General features: G+C 51.8%; 1 long non-coding RNA gene across 3 annotated transcripts in view; it reads right to left on the reverse strand.

Annotated features, from left to right (window-relative positions):
• The window catches only part of LOC310884270, an 87,826-nt gene extending 68,004 nt beyond the window's left edge, over positions 1 to 19,822 (reverse strand). The window contains exons 1-3 of one of the 3 annotated variants that reach the window (XR_014574104.1): positions 19,381 to 19,822; positions 17,461 to 17,554; positions 7,565 to 12,767 (exon numbers count right to left, since the gene is read on the reverse strand). This is a non-coding gene — a long non-coding RNA (uncharacterized lncRNA). Of the gene's footprint in view, positions 1 to 7,564; positions 12,768 to 17,460 lie in introns of all 3 variants that reach the window. The other 2 variants (XR_014574103.1, XR_014574105.1) reach the window with 2 other exon arrangements.
• Between the last annotated feature and the right edge of the window lie 1,014 nt (positions 19,823 to 20,836).

Consider the following 20,836-nt stretch of genomic DNA (forward strand, 5'->3'; position numbering starts at 1 on the left):
CAGTTTATTCTGTCCATATTCTGCTGGGAAAGAGAACAGTCGGAGGAAAAAGCAAAGATTAGTCCCAGTGCCATTTAGGGTTTTCCACTTCCTTGTTACAGCTATAATTTTACTCCTATAGCTTGGACACCCTATGCAGAAGTCAGAAAGTAAAGATTTCTGCTGCAACCTCCTCGTCCTGGCCAGCAGGCACTGCTCTCACTGTTCTTCAGGTAGAATTCACTGGAAATGGGGCTTTTTGCTCATGTCCTTCTATATGCAACACCAGTGGCATCAGTGTAGCTGTGGGAGCAGTCTTTGCTCGCTAGCAGTAGCTTCAGAAGCCCAAGAATGCAGGATGCTGATTTATATAGGTCCTACAGAAATGACCTGAACTCCCCCCCAGTCCCTGTACATCTTAGCACTAAACTAATCAACTCAGATCAATAGGTCTCAGCGGGTGCAGATTCACTCCAGGGTTTTGCTGTAGTGAGAGGAGGACAAGCACATTTCCAGGATATAAACAAAGAGCTCTTCAAAATTTTTAAATAAAATACACTAAAAGCTGTGCCTGGCCTGTGCCCCAAGACTACTTGGCCCCACTGAGGAAGCTAAATTTAGTTTCCAGAAATAGAACCACTCTGCATCCAACATAAAGTTAACATCTGAGCACCTTTGAAATCTCAGTAATTTTGAGTGTTTTTCCAAGTAGAAGTGGTTTAATGAATCTGGCTGTGACTGCTGATCCTCATCATTTTTGCAGGTTTGCTCCATCAACACATAACTCTGTTTGCTTTCGCTTGGGAAAAATTCAGTTTCCTTCGCACCAAATCATCTGGACCAGCTTTTGGAAAACCCAGTCTGGCCAGCTACTATGGAAAACCTGGCTTCACCTGAAACACTAATGAGTAAAACTGTGAATGGGACAGTCAGAAATAATAATTTCCATGGAAAATCCAGAGTTTTAACAACCAGGTGCTAGAATCACCTCTTAGTCCTCCTCCAGGAGGGAGACTGGGCTGCATCACGCACCATGGTCCTTCTTTCCTTCCTTCTCCCCACGTTCTGCCCTTGCCTAGCTCAACCCAAGTAACTCATCCCTCCAGACATTTCCCTCACTTAGGCTCTCACTCCTGCATCTGTAAAGGCTGGTAGGAGAATCATATCAAGGGTATCGTGGTCAGATACCAAGTGTGAGAAACCAAACTCCCTTGCCTGAGCCCCTCCACCCTGAGCACTGCTCTACGCAGCCCCTGGCCCAGCAGGTGCTGCCTGCTGAGGCTGGCATTTTTACTCTTATTCCTTTATTAGATTTCAAAAGGAGCTTAAAATCCAGCTGACACGACTAAATTATCGATTCCACATCAGCTAGGGATTTATAGCTTGTTTTCAGAGCTGCAGAGTTTAAATGCACTCTCTCACACCCACGTAGAAAATTAAAAACTTTGCAAAAATAATGGAAAAACGGACAAATCGAGAGTTTTGCAGTGGGTCTAGCACTGCTGAGATACAGCCCCTACAGGTCAGGGTAATTGTCCTCACCTTGCCTGGCATCTCAGGCAAGGCAGGGCAAGGTGCCCGTGCAGGAAGCCCACAGAACAAAATCCCGTTCACCCTTGGAGAGCCCTTTGCCCACCCCACCAAGTGCCCGTGCCCGGTAAGCAGAGAGTAACGAGCAGCTCAAGCACCAAACTCCCGCTCTGCATGAGCCCCCTCTGACCACGGTGGCAGTCCAGGAACCAGAGCTTGGGCTCAAATTAGCAAATATTGAGGAAGTGTTTAGCCAAGAACAACAGTGCTGGGAACAGCGCGGTGCCGGGCGTGGAGCAAACAAAGGCTGGTTTATCGCGGCACCGACTGCAGCTCCCCCCGAGATAGCGCTGGCGGCACCCCGAGCAAGGCAGCGTCAGCAGAGGAGGGGAGGCAGGGCATGGAGGGGGAAATTCAGCCAGAACGGCCTTTGGGAGGGAATTAGACAACACCAAAACAAGTCAGAGGGCAAATGCTTAGAGCTCACCAAGTTTTCTTGTTGACTACATGGCTTAGTATGGTGGATGCTAAACAACAGATTCAGGTGCAAGTTGGGAGTGTGAATGAGCACAGAAAGAAGAACAGCATGTATAAACGCTGTCCTGCCCAGTTACACCATGTGCTGACACCTATCCTCAAGAAAGTGTAGCTCACCAGACCAAGTCACTTCAGCTTGCTGTAGGCAAGTCCTCTGTTCAATTTCATCTTTTTTTTTTTTTTTTTTGCCTGCCCTGGCAATGTTTTATGCAAATTGGTTGGAGTTTAGGAGAACTCCACACGACACTCTGACAGCATTGTCACAAGGCGAGAAGGAATCATAACAGAGCTATGGGCAGTTTCTGCTTTCCCAGCCCCAGCCATGATCAGGAATGGTGAGAGGCACCGCAAGCCTTCGGGCAGTGCCTGCTTCTTGTGGCATTCGTCTCAGCTTTGCCAGCTCTGCCGTTCCCATAAGGACCAAAAAAGTTTGGTGCTTATCCAAACCACGGCTCCCAGCCTGTCTGAATCCAGTGGCAGTGCCCGTGGGATCACGAGGCTGTGGGTCAGCAGCCGAGCGATGTAGGTGACCTCCCTGCCCTCCCCAAACACCTCACCCCCACCGCGAGCCCCTTTGGGCACAGCAGGGACATGTCCCTTGCTGCTGGCTTTACGCTTGTGCTCAACCAAAACAGAGTGTGATAACAAGAATCAAACCTCTATTTAGTCTCACTGTTTGGGTGGGTTTTTTCTTTTTTTGGCTTCTTTCTTTAACAGCTCCTTTATCACGTCATCAAGTCAGACATCTCTTTCCGAGTAAATGCACGCTGCCCCTTCGTGAAGGGGGGAGGAAAGACACTGGTTTCTCTGGGGTGTCAGCTTTCAGCAGGACACACACATCCCCACAAAACCCAAACAGCCCATTAGGGGCTGGGCAGCCAAACAAACAGCCCTAAGGAGCGTGGCTGGGCAGCTGCTGTGCCTGCTGTCACCCCGTCCCCACCAGCAGCCCCCAGCCCCTCGCAGGTCAGCGCCCAAGGACCCCCCGCACCAGGGGATGGTACCAGGAGCTCGGCACAGCCCCTGCCATGGCTCCTGGTGGCCAAGCTGGGGTCATCGCACATGTTTATGCCTCATCAAGGAGGGCTAAATGGCATTGTGCAACTTTACACCCCGGGTGGTGGCATGCCAGGGACCCAGATAAGGCAGTTGTCTCATCAGGGATGGCGTTCAGGTGGGAAGAGAGGTCCAGGAGATGCCATGGGCTGGGGTCAGCCCTTGCAAGTGCCATGAGGATGTCCCTACACCAAGGTTAGATGCGTCCAAAGGAAGCTTTAATAGGAACAGCAACCCAACAGGACTTGACCCAAGGAGCCAGGCAAGCAAACCCTACAGCCCTTTAATCCCATTCACTGCAGTCACGACACCTGCAGCCCATGGGGCAGGCTGGGCTCTGGGTGGTGATCAGCCCTGCCCCTGGGCCACCAGGACCCAGAGGAGGACAGAGCTGGCCACCAGCCCCCCATCCCCCCCCCCTTCCCCTCCCAAAAGGGGTCAGAGTTCGCCCCATCTGTTTGCTCCCACTTGCCGTTTCTCAGGCTGCGCTCCTCTTTTTGCTTTTAACGAATAACCCCGCGATTTAATTAGACTCCGGCCCCATCACAATTATTTCCTTATACATCCTTGCCTTTTATCTGCCCATCAGAGAGCTGTCCGTCAGATTTAGGACACCCCACAAAGCTGCTCCTCAGCCTTTGAGTGTCCCCATTGACTCGAGACGGGATCCCAGGCTGGGGAAGCCGCCATCGGATCCTCATCCTTCACCCAGCTTTCATTTCCTCCTGACACCAGGAGTCCCAGGCTTCTCCTCTTCACCTTCTCAGTGATCCCCAGCCACCGCAGCAGCCCGGCAGGCTGGTGGCAATGCCACTGAGCGCCGTGGTTGCCATGGGGGCAGACGGATGTCCCTTGGGGTTCCCATGGCACCAGGCGAGACACGCACCGAAGGGAAGAATACACACCCGCCAAGCTGTTCGCAGCCCATCCAAGCACCTCGCAAGTCAAACAGCTCCTTTTTTTTCCTCCCACCTCCCCAGCTCCCAGCACCCTGTGAGCCTGGGGGCTCCCCCACTCATGGGGACAGCACTCGCTGCACACAAAAAGTTTAAATAATTGTCCTGGCCGACCTCCTGGAGACCAAACCAGAATTCACAGTGGGTGTTCAAGCGTGGCCAAGGGCAGGGTTTGGCTGCGGCGAGCTGCCCGTCAGCCAGTTTGCATTTCACAATTCTGGCATGCAGTCCTTGCTGCGGGGTGGCGTGGGGCTAGGGACCGTGTCCCTGGGGCTGGAGCACAGCAGGCTCCTCAGAAACCTGCATTTTCCCCTTGGGAGCTCCTAACACAGGAGTACTGGGGGCTGATGGAAGGAGGGTTGCCCTGACCCTCACTGCACAGCCCCAGACAGAAACGGGTACCCTGACCAGGGCCAGGCACACATGGTCCCCCCCTCCCTTACAGGCAGGCTGTAGGAGAAAAGCACATTTGCCCAAGCTGGGGCAGTCTCCACAGATGAACAACCCCCTTCCAGCCCTTCTCACAGGGCACTAAAAGGTTTCCTCTGACCTCTGGGCTGTGCCTCGCAGACCTCTGGTCACCCTGCTGGAGACAAGGCTTCATCAACCGCCAGCAATCAAGAACTGAGTCCCTTAAAACTTACTCTGACGTCCCATTTCACTGTGATGTCAGCCTAAAGATAATGGGGGGAGGGAGTCAGGGACCCTGCATAAGCACAGGGTGTGACCAAACCCAGAACAAGCTCTGCCTACGAATTCAGCATCCCGCTCCTTCTCCAGGCCTTCAGACCTGTATCACCCCCCAGATCTCCCCACGAGCAGGGCAAGGCAGCAACGCGCCAGCCAGCTGGCCACCACAGTGAGAGCAGGAGGAATTAGCCCCCGTCATATACAAAATGAATTAGGACTACTTAATCTGCTTCTCCTTTTATCAGCGGTCTCAAGTGTCACTTTTTTTGAGAGGGAAACACAGTGGAAATTCCTGCAAATCTTTCCTACAATTAAGGAATTGACAAGATTTTTCAGCTTTTTCTCTCTGGTTGAGAAATTAGCCCATAAAAGAAACAATCTTTGCAGAGCATATAACTCACAATAGGCTGAAACATTATCTCAAACTATTCGTCTGCTTCCTGCTTAAGTAAACATATTAGGAATGTGTGTATATATTTCTTGGGCAGCTTAAAAAAATAAGAAGAAAGGAGGTATATAGAGTCTCCTGCTTTTGAGTAGCATGTTGTTTACGTTTTTACAAGCACAGATCATATTTATAGCTGAACACGGTGTGAAAGTGCAGGCAAGCTTGGAAACATTTGTTAGGTTTAATGATCTTTTATTTAACTGGTGCAGAAAAATGCATCCCTTTGGATTGATTCATGGCATGAGTTGTATGGAAACCTTCTTCCCCGAGAAACGAAAAACCTCAAAAGGTCAATCTGACATTTCAGCTTTCTCCAACATCCAGAGATGTTCAGAGAGCAAAATCCCCAGCCCAACAGGCCAGACAGGGTTACAGCAGGGAGAGGATAAAGTGCAGTTAGAGACATTTCAGGACAAGAAGCGGAGACTTTCAGGTCACCTGGGCTGGAAGGGCCCCAGCCAGCACCGCAGCAGCCGCTCTCCACACTTAGTGAAATACATTGCACCCTCCAAAACGCCCTGAGCCAGCGGCTTTGCACGCTGCAAGGAAGGGGCTGGTGAAGCCTTATTGGTTGTGTGGCATCTCCATTAATCTAGCAACAGTTAACCAATGCCCAGACACCAAAAACAGAGCTGAGAAGAGCTTTTCTCAGCTTTCAGCTGCCTGCACCAATTGCCTGCTTCAGAGAGCAAGCTACCTAAGCAGAACAGCTTCTCCTGCAGGCCTGTGGTCAGGCAGTCACGAGCTTTTACGGTTTGACACATCTCATCTTGCCAAGGGTGTTGCATTTCTGCACTGCTGCAGAATTAACTCAGCCCCGGACCAGCCTGTGCTGAGCAGAGCAGTGACCAACTGCAGGGCTCTGCAGCCCATGCTCAGCTCCCACCGCTCCTCCAGGGCAGCGTGTACACACGTGGCTGTGCATCAGTATTTGCTGCTTTGAGGATAAGAGCTGAAGCGTGCTTTCACAGTGGTAAATGGGAACGGCACACAGAGACGTGTACTGGAACATTGCCACGAAGCCTACAGCAGAGCCAAGTGAGCCCAAGGGATCTGGGGCAGCAGAGGCGCCCCGGGACAAACATCCCTGCAGGCACAGGGAGCAGCCAGTCTCCAGCCCAAGACATCCCCCAGCTTCTCCCCACACAGCTAGGTGCTTTTTGGCTGTGGAGGGAGCTCCCGAAGCCCAGCCCAGCCAGCACCACCCATCTTTCCCTTCAGCATGTACCGCAGATTCATCAGGTCACAAGCGGGTTTGCAGGAGTAATACAGGAAACACAAGTTTCATACTTGCTGCAAGTGCTTTAGCAGCAGAAAAGGGGAGGATTTTCTTCCAGAGATCACCCGGAGGAGTCACATAATTTATCCACTGTCAAGCAAGCAAACACCTGTCTCCTGCTCTCACTCAGGTATGGCTGTAGGGCTCCAAGCCTCCACAGTTAGCTCTGTATCCCACCGGGGGTTTGGGGAATCACACACACAAACATTTCCATGCAGCCAGCACAAGGAGGCTGCTGCCTCGCAAGGCTGACTGCCCTCACCCACGTCTGTGGGACTTCACTTGCTCCTCCTGCCTCTTCCCATTACCCTCACAGGGCTCGGGGTGAGGAAGAGCAGGACAGCAAGAGCTGCTTTGTGCTGGCCACGTCCTAGAAAATCCTCAGGTTTTCCCACAGCTTCAAGAGAAGCAAGTCTGCAGGCAAAGGGAAGCAATGCCACAGTTTTGTCCCCAGCATCTCTCTAGCCCCCCCATGGATCAAAGAGCATCTTTGAAAACCACTGCCCTCTGAGAGGGCAGCCCCAGGGCTCCAGCCCTGGGCCAAGCTGCTCTCGAAACAAGTAACTTTGATTACGCCTGTTAAGGGTTTGCTGTATGATTTCTCCCCGGAAAAGTAGGCCTTCTCTCTATCCCAGCTGCATATTCACCACTTTCCCAGCCCCCAGCATGGTCCCTCCACACAGAGCTCCCTGCACCTACCTGCAGCCCCCCTCTGCAGCAGGGATGTACTTGCAGATGAGCAGTGCAATTCTTGTAGTAGAGCTGAAGGAGAGGCACAGGCTCCCACCTCATCCCCCACCCCCCATCTGCATGGGGATCATGGCACCACTCCCCAACCAACAGCACCTCCCCAGCAGGTCACAGATGCCTACAGAATAATGCCAATTGTTGTGATAAACTTCAGCTGAAATTTTCTCAAAAAAAAAAAAAAAAAAACCTTGTAACTCCTACCCACAATTTATACCAACTCAGCAAACTGAGCAAACTCTGCTAGCAGTCTTCTGTGACAGTTTAGCTGGAGCATTTCAGCTCTCACTCGTTTGTACTGCCTCAACAGCTGCAGTGACTTAAGGCACAAACTGCACACACCTGCTCCGCAGCCGCTCCTGCACCGGGGACATTTGCCCTTGTGCCTGCCCCTCGGCTGCTCCGGCTGATGCTGGGCACTAGCAGCCTCCCGGAGGGGTGGGATGAGCTGAGTCCTCGAGGGAAGTAAAGGCTTAAGTGTCTGCAGCGAGGCCGCCTGGCAGAGCTCTTGGTCTCTCTGCAAACACCACCAAAGAAAGCCAAGGCGCCGCGCCCCGGCAAGCATTGCTGTTCTGGCAAGTGCTCCCAGGGTGGAGCTCGCCCAGCCGCCCATTTCCACGTTTCAGGGTGATGAGATAAAGAGCTCGTGTGTGACTCGACACAGCAAGCTCCCTCTGCCCTTCTCTGGAAAGGCAAGGTTTACAGGTAGCCGACCAGCCGGTAATTATGAATTGCACAAACCAGACAAAATCTCACAACAGATCTTCCTTGTGCCTGCAGAGTGACCCCCCCCTGCAACTGCAGAGGGCCTCCAGGAGAGTTTGGCTCTTGCTGGGAGCCCATCCTACCCTGCTTCTCTGCAGCGATGAGCAAACCCTGTTTGCCAGGAGATCACGGACCGGCACCTCCAGCGGTGCACACACCACCTGGGTTTGCCGAGGGGCCTCCTCCCCTTCCACCACCAGAGCACAGGAGAGTTTTCCCACCCTCGCATTTAACAGCAAAGCCTCTGCCAGGCTTTAGGGCTTTGGCATCCAAATCCCTGACGCAATCGCCTTCCCCAGCCCCTATGGCACAGCTCCGAAGTGCCGGAGAGCTGCGTGCTCCTGGGGTGCTGAGCCAGCCACAGCTCCACAGGGTGCCACGGGTCAGCAGAGCTCAAACCACTGCTGGGCCATGCCCAGGGGCTGGGGATGTCCCCTTAGGGCTACCAGCCAGGCATTGATGTCTGCTGCACGGGGTTTTTTCTCCAAGTATCCAAGAAACGCAATGCACGCGTTAAAACTCAACCTGCCTACAAGGAGTTTTATTTGCCCCTACCAAGCAGGGTGCCGAGGGCTCGTTGTGCTGGCCCAGCTCCATCTTGTTGGGGCGTTTGCACATTTTGCTTGGAAATGTTCTGCCTCAGCTCTTACGGGAACCAGGCTCCCAGTGCAGGAGCCACTTGCTCCCTGACTGCTATGCCTTCTCTGCCTTCCTCTGGTCCCGCTTCCACAGGCTGGGGGAAAGACACTTTTTTCCACAATAGACAACCAAGAAAGGTCCCAAAGCGGGTGCACCATGTAATGTCTTTGGCAAAACATGGTCTGGATCAGTTCTCCTGCCTTCACAGCAGGGCCCAGCCAAGAGCGAAGGCTGCAGGATGAAGCGGGAGGTTGTACCAGAGCCACGAGTGCCACAGGGCTCGGTGGGACAATCGCGCATTTGTCCTTGGGATGAAAGAAGGAATTCAGACTGGGCTGTGGTGAAGCCCAGAACGCATGCTGTGGAGATTTAATGGGACTTTAATCACTGATTTTAATGGGATTTGTGAGAGGTCCCACAGGGTGCAGGAGGACCACAGCTCCCTGTTTGCATCCCGCTGTGGGAGCAGCTGCCCCCTGTATGGTCTCCCTGCTCCACTTCATGCCCACCCTCCAGCAAGGGAAGCTTCCCCTGCTCCAGGCTAAGGAGCAGGATCTGCTCTGGGGCTGGGGATGACAGGGAAATCCTGCACATGAGGAAGGCAGAAGAATTTCCACAGATGCCTGCACAGCATTTCCAGAGGCTGTTCTGGGGCTGGGAACACCCCGCAACCTGTCCCAACTCACTCCTGCTCCTTCAAGGGCTGTCAGCACCAAGGAAAAGCAAAATGATCCCTCAGGGCTCCCACAGTGAGCCCAGCACCCTCAGTTAGGAAACCCGCTTGCTTCAAGCGGAACAACTCCCCTGCACGTGCTCTTCTGCTGCCGGTGCTGGATGGAGCTCACTGCGGGGCCAGGAAACGGCCCCGTGCACCATGCACCACGTGCACCTTTCACTGCCTGGTCCCTCTCCTAACACCAGCAAATTCCCACAAGAAGCGCCCTGTTTCAGAGCCAGAAAGGTGAAGCTATGTCCGCCCTGGTTACGCAGATTGTTTAGGTATAGATGTGAGCTCCCAGCCAGGACACCATCCGAACCGCTCGCTGCCGTGCCCATACCAGGACTTTTAGGAGCAAGCTCTTGGAGCCAGCCGATATGAGCCAGGCCCAGCATGGAGCACGTCTGGGACTCGTGGGCTGATTCTTGCAGTGGCTCAGCTCGGTGCATGCACCTCGGCTGCTCTCACATATCGCCAGCTGTGGCCCCGGGGCAGCGGGCAGGTTTCAGCCAGCAGCGACGTCCCCACGTGGGGTTGCAGCAGCAAGAACCACATGGGGGAAAGAGGCACTTGAATAGCACAGGGGGATGGAAAAAACAATTTTTCTGGATGGTGGTGCTAAGAAGAGAATGTCTGGTGGTTACTGCAGAGCCATCAGCACGTCCCCGGCTCCAGGGGCCGGGGCAGGGTGGTCACTGGGGTGAGGAGACCAGGGCAGGCTGCAGCACCCACGCTGCGCTCCTTTGACACAGCACGCCCGAGGGCATGGCACTGCTCTCTCTCGTGCCTCAGTTTCCCCATCGAAGAGGCTTGGTAACCCTTTCCAAGTGCTCTGGGGGAAGGGGGGAAGGGTGAGCCTGTGAGGGAGAATGGGGTTTGGAAATAGAAATGATCACTGCTTTTCTCCAGGAAAGGTGAGCGAATGTCTTCATGACATGGTCACTTTGGGCCAGCCGCGGTAACCTCTGCTGCTCCCTGCAGCAATTTTCCTCCTGCACCAGGAGCCGCCAGGCTGGTTGGGAGGAACCACTCCGTCCGAAGGTGGAAAATGCCTGGCATTGTGTCCAGCCTGTGTTTGAAGTGGGAGAAAAGCAACTTTGAATAAGCTTTTTATGGGCCCCATGGCTCTGCTTGACCATAATGTCAGCTTGTAATTAGCAACAGATACCACTTCTGTCACTCGCGATGTTATCATCAGCCGTCTTGCGTTTCAAAGTGAGGAGAGGCATGTAAATTATGGGCAATTTCGTCTCTGAAATGGGCTTTATGGTTTTTTTTCTGCAAGGCGAGCAGGGAGCCTGGAGTTTGTTAGGGAGATAGCAGCCGAGCGGGCAGGGAGAGGAGCAGGGGAACGGCGCAGCACAGGATGGAGCTGCCCCTGCTCCCAAAGGGGCCGTGGGCTTCCAGAGGAGGTGAGCAGGTCCAGCCGACATCCCACATCGGGACCAGGGGGCTCTGCAAGGTCTCATTCACACCCCGAGCCCTGGGAGGGGAAGAGGAGCCCTCGCAGCCAGCGCAGCCGTGTTCCCTACTCAGCACATCGCGCGTACTTTGGCTGGCTAAGTGTCGGATGGCCCCAGTTCAGCTGAGGCAATATTTTCCCCTTATTGATAGAAAACATTGCCTTCAACTGAAATCCAATTTGCAGAGAGAAGGAAAGGCTCGCATTCCCCTGAACAGATTTGATTTTCTGTAAGAAAAACAAACCCCCAAACTCACATCATTTCCAGTTTCAACCAAAAAAGTTTTAATCAGTTCAAAAAAAAAAAAAAAAAGGAGCAAAATTTGTTTTAGGGTTAATTTGTTTTTTTGTATATGTGTGGAAAAAGCCTACTTCTTGCAGCAGACCCTGCACGTTTCCCACATCCCTTGGCACTGTTCTGCAGCCTCACAGATCCCACTGCCAGCACTGGGCTGAGTATTCAATTTCATCTACTGCTGCAGGAATTATCGAGTGTCCTGCTCCTGCCTTGCTTTGGCCTCCTGCAGAAGGAGCTGCTCTTTGCTAGGACTCCCCAGGAAATGAGCTAAAGCAGGATTTGGCCCCAATTTGGCTCGGTGGTGTCAAGTTCTCCCCTTTCATTTGCTGGAGGAATTCAAGCATCACTCTGCTGCTCCAATCTCTCTATCTACCACTGGCAAATAGCACAGCCAAAAAGGTTATCTGCCTTCAAACAGAAATAGCTTATGTTTAGAGAAGAATTAAATTTTGTTCCCTTTAGAGCTGCAACCACATCCTCAGAGCTGTTAACCTGAATGTGAACTTCAGATAATAAAACTCTAACCTCGCCCTCCAGAAGAGTGAGCAGTCAGCAGCTACCTTGTGTACTCTCCCACTATCTGCCCCATCGATGGCTTGATAGCACAGCTTGTTTTCTTTTTCAAGGGAAGACAGCTACTAAATCTATGCTCCCCTTCCCTCTCCTTAGCACTCTGGGGCTTCTCCACAGCTGCAATGCTTTTCCATCGTCCCTGCTCTCAGTTAAATAAACATTATGACACATACTGATTGCTTTAACAAACTTTACTGTTCCACGTCCTCGGCAAAGCACGGTTATCTTTTTACAGGGAACATTCCTTTCCTGTTGCTATGCCTACTTCAGCACCATCCAGCACGATAGCCAAGACTGCTGAGCGAACCCGCAATTTCCAACCACTCCATTTTGCTCATCCCGAAATAGCCACGGAGGGGCGCGGGGCCAGGCCACTGGCAGATGGGAGCTGTCAGAGCTCCTCTGCCTTCAGCCCAGGTCTCGCAGATTGTCCCAGGCCGGGACCTGGCCCCAGCTGTTGGACCAGGAACGGTGTTTTCTGAAAACACCCCAGAAATGGGGATGATGGGGTGGAAGGAGGTGGGTGGCAGGAGGAGAAGAGGGGACGAGGTGCCAGCCTGGCACGGCGAGGCTGGTGTCCTCCTCCTCCTTCTCCTGGGGCTACGTTGGGAGTTCGGTAATTTGCAGCTAAATTGCAGCATCCAAAAATATTTCTGGCAAATGGTATTTCACAACCATTCATCACCACCGTGCACAATTTCCTTCGCATGACAACCTATGTTTTAAGACTTGCAGAGCGAGGGGAAACTGCCATTTGTCTTGGCCAAGCCAGCAGAGCCCCTGGCCCAGCTGCAGGGGGGGCCGGGGCCGCTCCCCCCCCAGGGGCCTGCAGCGAGCCGGTGCCAGGTGGGTGCAGGCACCATGTCCCCCACATCCGTGCTCCAAGGAGCAGGATTCAGGTTGCACATTGTTTTCCACATCTGACACAGCAGTGCCTATCATCCATGAGGCCATACTGTGCTGTTAATGGCCGCAGTGTAGAGGTTTTAATGACCTGGAAGTCAGTGATTTCTTTTTCCTTCTTTTCACTTCTTTCTGTGCAAACATTTTCTTCCTGAAGGAGCACAGGTTGGCTCTTCGGATGCTTCAGCTATCAAAGGAAGAGACAAAACGCTGATTATCTCTGCCTGGTGGAGACCCGGATGCAATAGCTCCAAAACATATCTGGTATGCTGGCCAACACACAGAGAGGCCAGCGAAGCTGAAGATTTCTGGCAGCTGGTCAGTTATAACAGACAGCTCTTCTAGGTATCAGCTGGAGAATCTGGGGTCCCCAGCACTGTGTATGCACAGCCCTTGCAGCTCTCCGTTTGAATATTCTTCATGCACTGAATACTTTCGTGCACTGCAATCCCCAAATATTTTCTCCTCATTGTAAGGACACCGAGCGATACACAGGAGTTAATTAAGATTTGTTCTTCTAATCTTTCCACATTGTCTTTTTCACAACCCAGCCACAACACATCGGGCTGGCTGTGCTTGGGGGGGAAGTACAAGGGTGTAGGCAGAGGAAAGGACTTGAAAGGAAGCTGATAACATGCAGCCCCCAACCCTCCTCACCCGTTTCCGCAGCCAGGCTGACCCCCACCTGCCGGGGACATTCCCTGCCTTGCCTCATGCCTCTGCCCCCCACCAAGGCGGCACAACCCCAGCGCTGTGTCCACCTCGTGGGGCTGGGAGCTCTGGGCAGGGGCACCCCAGCTGGTGGGACACCACGGGATGAATCCTGCACTGGGGCTGTGCAGGGAGGCTCTCCGGAGGGAGACCTCACACCCGTCCTGCCCCAAGACATACGGCAAAGACAGACGACGTCCCCCATAGCCAAAATCAGCATCACCGAGGGATGCTTCTGCTGCAGCCGTGGAGGGTGCATCCCCAGCCAGGGCCGCGCTCACAGCCTGCACAGCTCAGGAAGCGGCGAAAGCGGAGAGCTGGACGTGTCCAAACCCAGACGGAGAGAGACGGCCGCGTGAATGGAGGAAATGATTCAGAATCTGGAAATGTGAGCAGCGCAGGCCGTGTGTGCTGGCTCTTGAATGGGCCTCTCTCAACAAAGAGCGTTTGGGGTTTTTTTATTGGGACTCAGACAGGGATTGTTGGAAGCGTGTCAGGAGCAGGCTGGGTGCGTGCGCCAGACCCACATGGAGAAAACCTCCTGATCTGGAAGGTCAGCTGATTGTTTTCCCTTTTCACAGGTTATGCAAGCTGAAGTTTAAATGGCTGCATTCCTCGCAGTCATTTGCTTTTATTAAAGGAGTAACGTATATCCCCATTACCAGCCAGTTCTACTCCTAGCAGATGTACTGTGGGTTTTAATAGGATCAGACTGGCCATCCATGGAAAAAGCATTTCAAAGCCTTTTCTGGCCCATCAGGGTAACTTCTTTGTTTTAATTCCACCACTCATTCCTACTGAACTGCGACCAGACCAAGGCCAGCAGCACTGCAAAGGGCTCCCCACCGCACCCTGCTAGTGTGTGCTCAGCCCTGCTCCCACTCAGACCTGCAGGGTTCCCTTCGATGACCAGGCTCTGGTCCCTGTGCCAGGCCTCTTCACCACTGTGTGTCTAAGCTCACCTTAGCCTAATGAGGCTGTGCTACTGGTTCCTCTTGTAGCTTTTCCAAACCACTTCCTAGGCATAAGCTCTCTTTTCTACCTGTGCATAGAAAAGGGATTGCACGGTCCAACTATCCTAGCACTTAGCTAAAAAATGACCTTCAAAATACCCCAGCAACTTTCACACCAGCTTTCCCAGTTTTCCAGCTCAGCTGTTTGAGGCCAGCAGACCCCCCCAGCCCTGCTTTGGCTCTGTTTTGTCCCCACTGTGCAAGATGCAGCAGGAACACCACTTGGCTGCTTTGCAGAGTGATCCCCTGATCACTCCGCCTTCAACCCCCTGTCCTCTCACCACCCTTACAAGCTGCTTGCTTCCTAAAATCACCTCTTATCCCGCTCGCTCAGCCTGCACAGGTGGAACAAGTCCACCTTTCCCTGCTCCCTTCCGCCTCTGCCTGTTTACATGTCAGTCGGGTAACACAAGACCACAGACAGCAGTGAGACCCGTGCGGAGCCCTGCGTCCCCAGGTGCCTGAATAACCCCCGAGGCTGCTGCAGGGTTTGTGACAGTCGCAGCGGGAAGGAGAAGATCCAGGAAAGGCAGCTCCAGATAGCATCGCTTTGAATTTCACCTCGTTAAATTGAAATGGGATTGAGTTTCCTCCCAGACTGTCTTCGAGAAATGCATCCATAGGGTGTCAGCAGTGGGGTGCAGCATTTGTGGATGCGTGGCGTGGGGTGAAGCACTTGGGACCATAAATCACTTCTCCCCAGGACAATCTGATGAAATTGCTGAGTTCATCCCTGAGCTGGCTCTGAAGCTGACCCCCAGGAAGGGCCAGATCTGCCTGCCTGGGAAATTAATCTCTTCCAGACCGGCCTCAGACCTGGTCCTGGAGGCAAACACACCTCCCTGCCCCTGTGTCCTCCGGCCACAGGCTGGAAACACCACCTAAATTAGTGGGAAGGGAGTCTGCTTTCCTGTTTGTGCAAGAACTGACTTCTCTGAAGGCCTGCCAGTGGTGGGGCTGGCTTTGAGAGGAATAAAACACTGGTGAGATGAAGGGGAGCATCAGTGAAGGTCAGTGAGCACTTTGGATTGAAATCTCTCCCCAGATTTATGTGAGGTTTGCATTGTTTAGCTTTCTTTTTCTCTCTGGGTGATTTCTTGCATTCCTGTGGCACAAGAAGTCAAATTCATCCTTGCTCTAAATCCATTTATTTCTCTCCCGAAATTAATTTTGCTCTCGTGTTTCAAAGAGCAAAGATGGCAGAATAGCTACTAAGCTCTGAGAGACACTAAAGAGTTGCTCCTGCTGCAACAACACAGCCAAAAACACAGTTTATGCCCTCTGAGGGACGACTGTGGACATTTTACCTTTGGCTTCCAGAAAGCCCACCTTACTTTGAGCCAGCTTCATAGCTTCTCTTCTTTTGGGGGAAATGAAAGGAGAAATCATAATCAGAGCCATGTTTCCAAATGCACCTATTCCCTACCATCATTTTAGGAAAAATGGTGAACCTTTACACATCACTCACCAATACCCACAGAAGAAGAGTGGTTTGGTGCAGAAGTGGAGAAAAAATTAGCAAAGTTGCACAAAGATTGAGCAACAGATGAGATCCTGTCTCTGAAGGAATGACATTATGAATCTGGTGAGGAGAAGGAACAGACTGTTTGTTGGCTTTTCTATCTAGGAAGCAGCAGGCTGCCAGAAGTCTCATGTAAATGAAAGTCCTGGAAGAGAGCAGCACGATCTGTCGAAGGGAAGGGCTGGTGCCAACCAACACGGTCAGCAATTGTTGACAGATGAACCTTCCCTAAACCACTGGGTCTGGAGAATTTCTAAGGAGTGAACAATTTCTGTCCATTACAGAGGCTCTTACAAAATCCCAGCTCAGACTCAGCTATTCCAGAAACAATTGAATAACTTCAGCATAGCAAGGAAGTATCTCAGTAATACCTCTTGATCTTGGGCTCAGCAAGGGGCTGCCAGAAGGATGCCAAGAGCTCAGACGCATGGGTGATAGGTGGAGAGCACACAGTTTCAGTCCCCTCTGCAACCATTGCTCTCCTTGAATGATTCCTTTTCCTTCAACCAACCCCAAAGCCAACGTACCCACCAGGTCTCCTCTGCCCTCAGGGCCAGGGTCACCACTCCTGCCCTTTCCCCTGTAGCAGCCACTCTGCTGGGTCTGGGTCAGGGAGCTAAGCTTTTCTGCGGTCTTCAGATGGCTTCAGACTTTGATGAAATGATTTCACTCCTGTTGAGCCACAGCAGTGGGAATGGAGCTAAAGAGCTCTTGCAGGCCAACACCTGGGGCCACAAACCAGGGTCATCCATCCTTTTGGGACACATCCGTCCTCCTGGGACACCAGGTATGTGAGTGGCTCCGCACAGCCTGCTCCACCTGCAGAAATCACCACCTCCTCTAACCTCTCCTCTCTCCTCGTTCATGTCATCATCCCATCATTCCCCACCATATAAACCATGTTCCTAACTTCTCCTATTTCTTGTAATGCCTACTGTTTTACCCAGAATGGGTTAGAGAGAAATGAAACAAAACACTTGGATCGGAGAGGCGAGCATATGGGACAGGCTGGTCACAGCTTCTCCTGCTGGAGCCAAGCTCCAGGACATGGACATGGACCATCTGGGGAACTTGGCAGTGCTGGAAAAGAAACTGCCGTGCAGAAGGGTTTTGGCGATGCCATCACTGTGTGGAATGGCCTTGGGAACAGCCGAAATGCTGTGAGGTGACAAGAACATCCAGGCTGCATCCTGGTCTTACTCTGGCCCATGTCCCTTTGCTCCACAGAGGCAGGTTCAAAGCCCCAGTGTTTTTGCAGAGCCTGGCACATCCCCCCACAGCACACCCCAGGACCATGCTCTGGAGGCACAGGCTGGATCCAAACAAAAGCATCACAAGTCGCACCAAGCGGGAACATGGCCAGGTCTGGCTCAGATGCCTCAATGTGCATGATGAGGCACACGATCAAACCACAAATGACTTCATCTACCTGCGAATGACAAGTGCCCCCCTTTCTTTTTCCACTCCAGCCCGTAACCCCTGCAGCAGCACGTCCAGGAACTCCTTGCTGTGACCACCTCCCAACAAGAGGGCACTTCTGTGTGGGGTTGTCATATCTGCTCTTACAAGGAGCTCACTCCCTTCTCTCCTCCATCTCTAGCCTGAAGCCACCCAAATGAGATTTAATGACTTACCTCTAGGAGGAGAGATTCCTACCTCTGGCAGGAGACACAGGGCGTGTAAGTGCAATACTCTTTTATGAAATCTGTATGGATTTTGCTGGGATCCCTTACAAGAAAAGATGGCATTCGGTTAGTTGGCATTTGTATAAGCGAACAACGGCTGCTCAGAAATCAGCTCACACCCATCTGCAAAAGCCTGAAAAATACTGAATTTGTTATTCCGGGACACCAATAGCTCATGGCTCCCACCGCCTGATCCAGTAGCAGATCTGGACTCATTTTCCAGCACGTTAAGTTTAACTCTGGCCTCTTACAGCTGCAGACTGCTCAGCCCTGAAGCAGCAAGTTTAATATCCCTTTCAGAACATCATTAGCATTAACTATTTTTACTTTATATTCTTGTTATTCGTGTAAGCGGATCCCCCTTCAGGCCTCGCTCCAGGCAATCCCTTGAGCATTTGCTCAAGTGCACTCGGTGCACTCCAAACCGCTGCGAAGGGCTGATCCCAACTTCCCTGTACGCACGATGCTTACTGACCATTTACTTCATTTTCTTTACTTTATTTCCATTTACTGGACCCCCAGTGGACCGTTGAGCATCCCTGAGCATGTCCTCCTGGGTCACTGGGCATCTGACAGGCTCAGAGCCCAACCGTACCAAGTTTCTGAGGTGCCTGAGCTGGAGAAGAACCTCAGGGGCACCGGCATGGCAGGAAGGAGCTGAGTATTGCCGTGATTACCTGTGCCCACCATGGCCAGCAGCTTAGTTCAGAGCTTGCAGCAAGGCAGAACCAGGGCAGATGCCCCTGTCCCAGTCAGCAGCAGCTGCAGGAGGGCCCCTTCCAGCCCTGCTCTCCCCATGCACTTCACTTGGAGGGAGAGAAACATTCTCGGATTTTTTATTATTGTTATTAAAGCTGCTTGCCAGTGTTTTTGTACCACTAAAAGTGCAAAACAGCCTTATCTGGATCTCAGGTTCACACCTAGTATTTGAATGATAGTTTGGGACCAAGCCAGATTCTTAACTTGGAAGGATGCTACCTGGTGGCTCTGGAGTGAGGATCAATGCATGTTGTTTCCTCTCATTAGGTTTTCCCATTTGTTTTGCATAGGAGCAATCCTGTGACCTATACTGCTGATACAAGAAAAGCCTTCTCCCAGGAAGAGCGTCTCACTCAGAGCAGGGCATTTCTCCTCATCTGCTGCAAACATCAGCGCTGCAACGTTCCCTTTTAGCACTCTGGCTGCAGCTCTCTATTGGGCCAACAAAAATAAGAAGTCCTAAAATGAAAACCTCCAGATGATCTTGGCAGAAACAGCACGTCCATCACAAATGGAAATCACATTTGATACTCTACAATGGCAGGAAACTCACCTGGTTTTATTTAGTCTCCACACAGCTATGTGCTCTTGGCTCTCCTCCAATGTATCTCTTTCGAGATAGTGTATGAAAAGTCTATCTGCTAGTGGCTCTCCTTCCTTATCTAAAGCACCCTGCATGTTTGATTTTCACTGAGGACCTTTGCTGAATTTTTTTGTTTGTCTGCTGTAAAAAGTATAAGGGCACTTGGCAATTCGTGCATTTACAGCTCTGTTCCCACAACAAGGTGCTTAAAATAAAGAAATTGGCTCAGGGTAATTGCTTGATATGAGAAAGATTATACATGCAATGAACATCTGTATCGCAGCTACGGTTGATGGCTCTGAGTGCTGTATCATGTGCCAGGAGTTCTCTGCCAAAAAAAATACTCAAAAAAAATTTCCAACCCAACATATGCTTATATAAGACTTATCCAGTATGCAAAGAAGGTCATGAAGAAAAAAAAAAAAGGAAAAAAAAATAAGAAAAAAAGGGAAAAAAAAGAGAGAGAGAAAGAAAGAAAGGGAAAAAACTGGGAGTGTTGAAATAACAGGAAATTATGCAACTGATACCTGAACCTGAGCATTGTAGATCCTATCCGGAAACTTCAATCTCTCACAAAGCTCTGGTAAAATAAAACAAGTTATCCTTCTTTTTCGAAACTGAACTTGTTGGTACAAAGTCAGGTGGAGGCTTTGCACCAACACGGTCACTGCAGGCCGGGGCGGCTGTAGAAGGGGCCAAGTTTCGCTTCAGCCCCAGCACCTCGCAGGGTGCACCGCCCTTGCCTTGGCTGCACCCCGCACATCACGGGACCCCCCCCCCAGGGCTCCACGCATGTCTGAGAGTTGATTTGTCTCCTGGGGTTGAATTGCCTCTGCTGCTTTTAGCATACAAGCTGCATGGATAAAAAGGGAATGGAGAAACAAGTCTGGAATAAGATCAGCTGTGAATTTTGGCCAGAAATTTAGGCTGGCCCAATGAAAACTTGTTTCTGAGATGAGTGCACGTAATGTTTCCCACCTTGTTATTTCCATGATTGCATCTGGTGGACAGCAGAGGTGCATCCCTCCTGCTCTTCTCCAGGAAACTGTTTCAGGAGCTCTGCAGTCCCCACTCCTCCTCTGCATGGGACTTAGTCCTGGACTCCCAGAAATTCACCTGGGAACCTGGGACAGAGCCGCAGAGCCCATGGCCCCCGGCAGCAAACAGGTGAGGGTTACGTGAGCTGCAGCTCAGCTCTCAGCGCACGACGGGGAGCGCGGTCAGGGCTTGCCTGAACACAGCACCAGGAGCTCGGCCTTGCAGCTTCAGACTTGTCACGGGAGATCCCCATCCCAAGTAACAAAAAATAAAAAATAAATAAAAGTTCTCAGGCTCAGATAAGCTTATCTGCCCTTCTCCTTGTGCTCAAGGAGGGCTGCTGACCAGGGCTGCTCTGGTTCAAAGCTTCATTGCAGTAACGAGCCCAGGGAGCCCATCCAGCCCCTGACTAACCTCTCTTGTGAACGGGCTTAGCCTGCTCGAAGGATCCAGCCACCAAATGGTAGCTGTAGCAGGAGGGACAAGAGCCAAACCTATTCATCTCACCAGTTAGTCACATAACAAGAGGAAGGGACGGCAGAAGCAGGACCAGAAGGGTCTTCTTGCCCTGAGCAAAATGTTCATCCCTGTCTCCTGAAAGACAACATCTGCCTGGAAAATGCTTTAAGGGGAGAGTCTTCCAGTAGCACAGTGTGAAGAAGCCTTACTGATTTGGAGTGGAGTCGATGGGATCTTTCACACTGGCTTCAACAAGCTAGAAATTCACCATTTTCCTTCCTCAGCTTTTAGCAAGCAATACATTTACAGTTATGCATGAACCTGCCCTCGCCCCAGTTCCTCCTCTCCCACACTACCCACCTAACCGTTAGGTTATCCTCTCCCACTGGTACAGAACCACAGCTTGCTTCCTCCTCGAGGCATGGTTCCCTTCCCACCAGCCTTGCTGGTGGGCACAGTCACAGAACCTGGAGGGAAACAACTCCA

This window comes from Anser anser (assembly GCF_964211835.1).
Source record: "Anser anser genome assembly, chromosome: 19".
NCBI lineage: Eukaryota > Metazoa > Chordata > Aves > Anseriformes > Anatidae > Anser > Anser anser.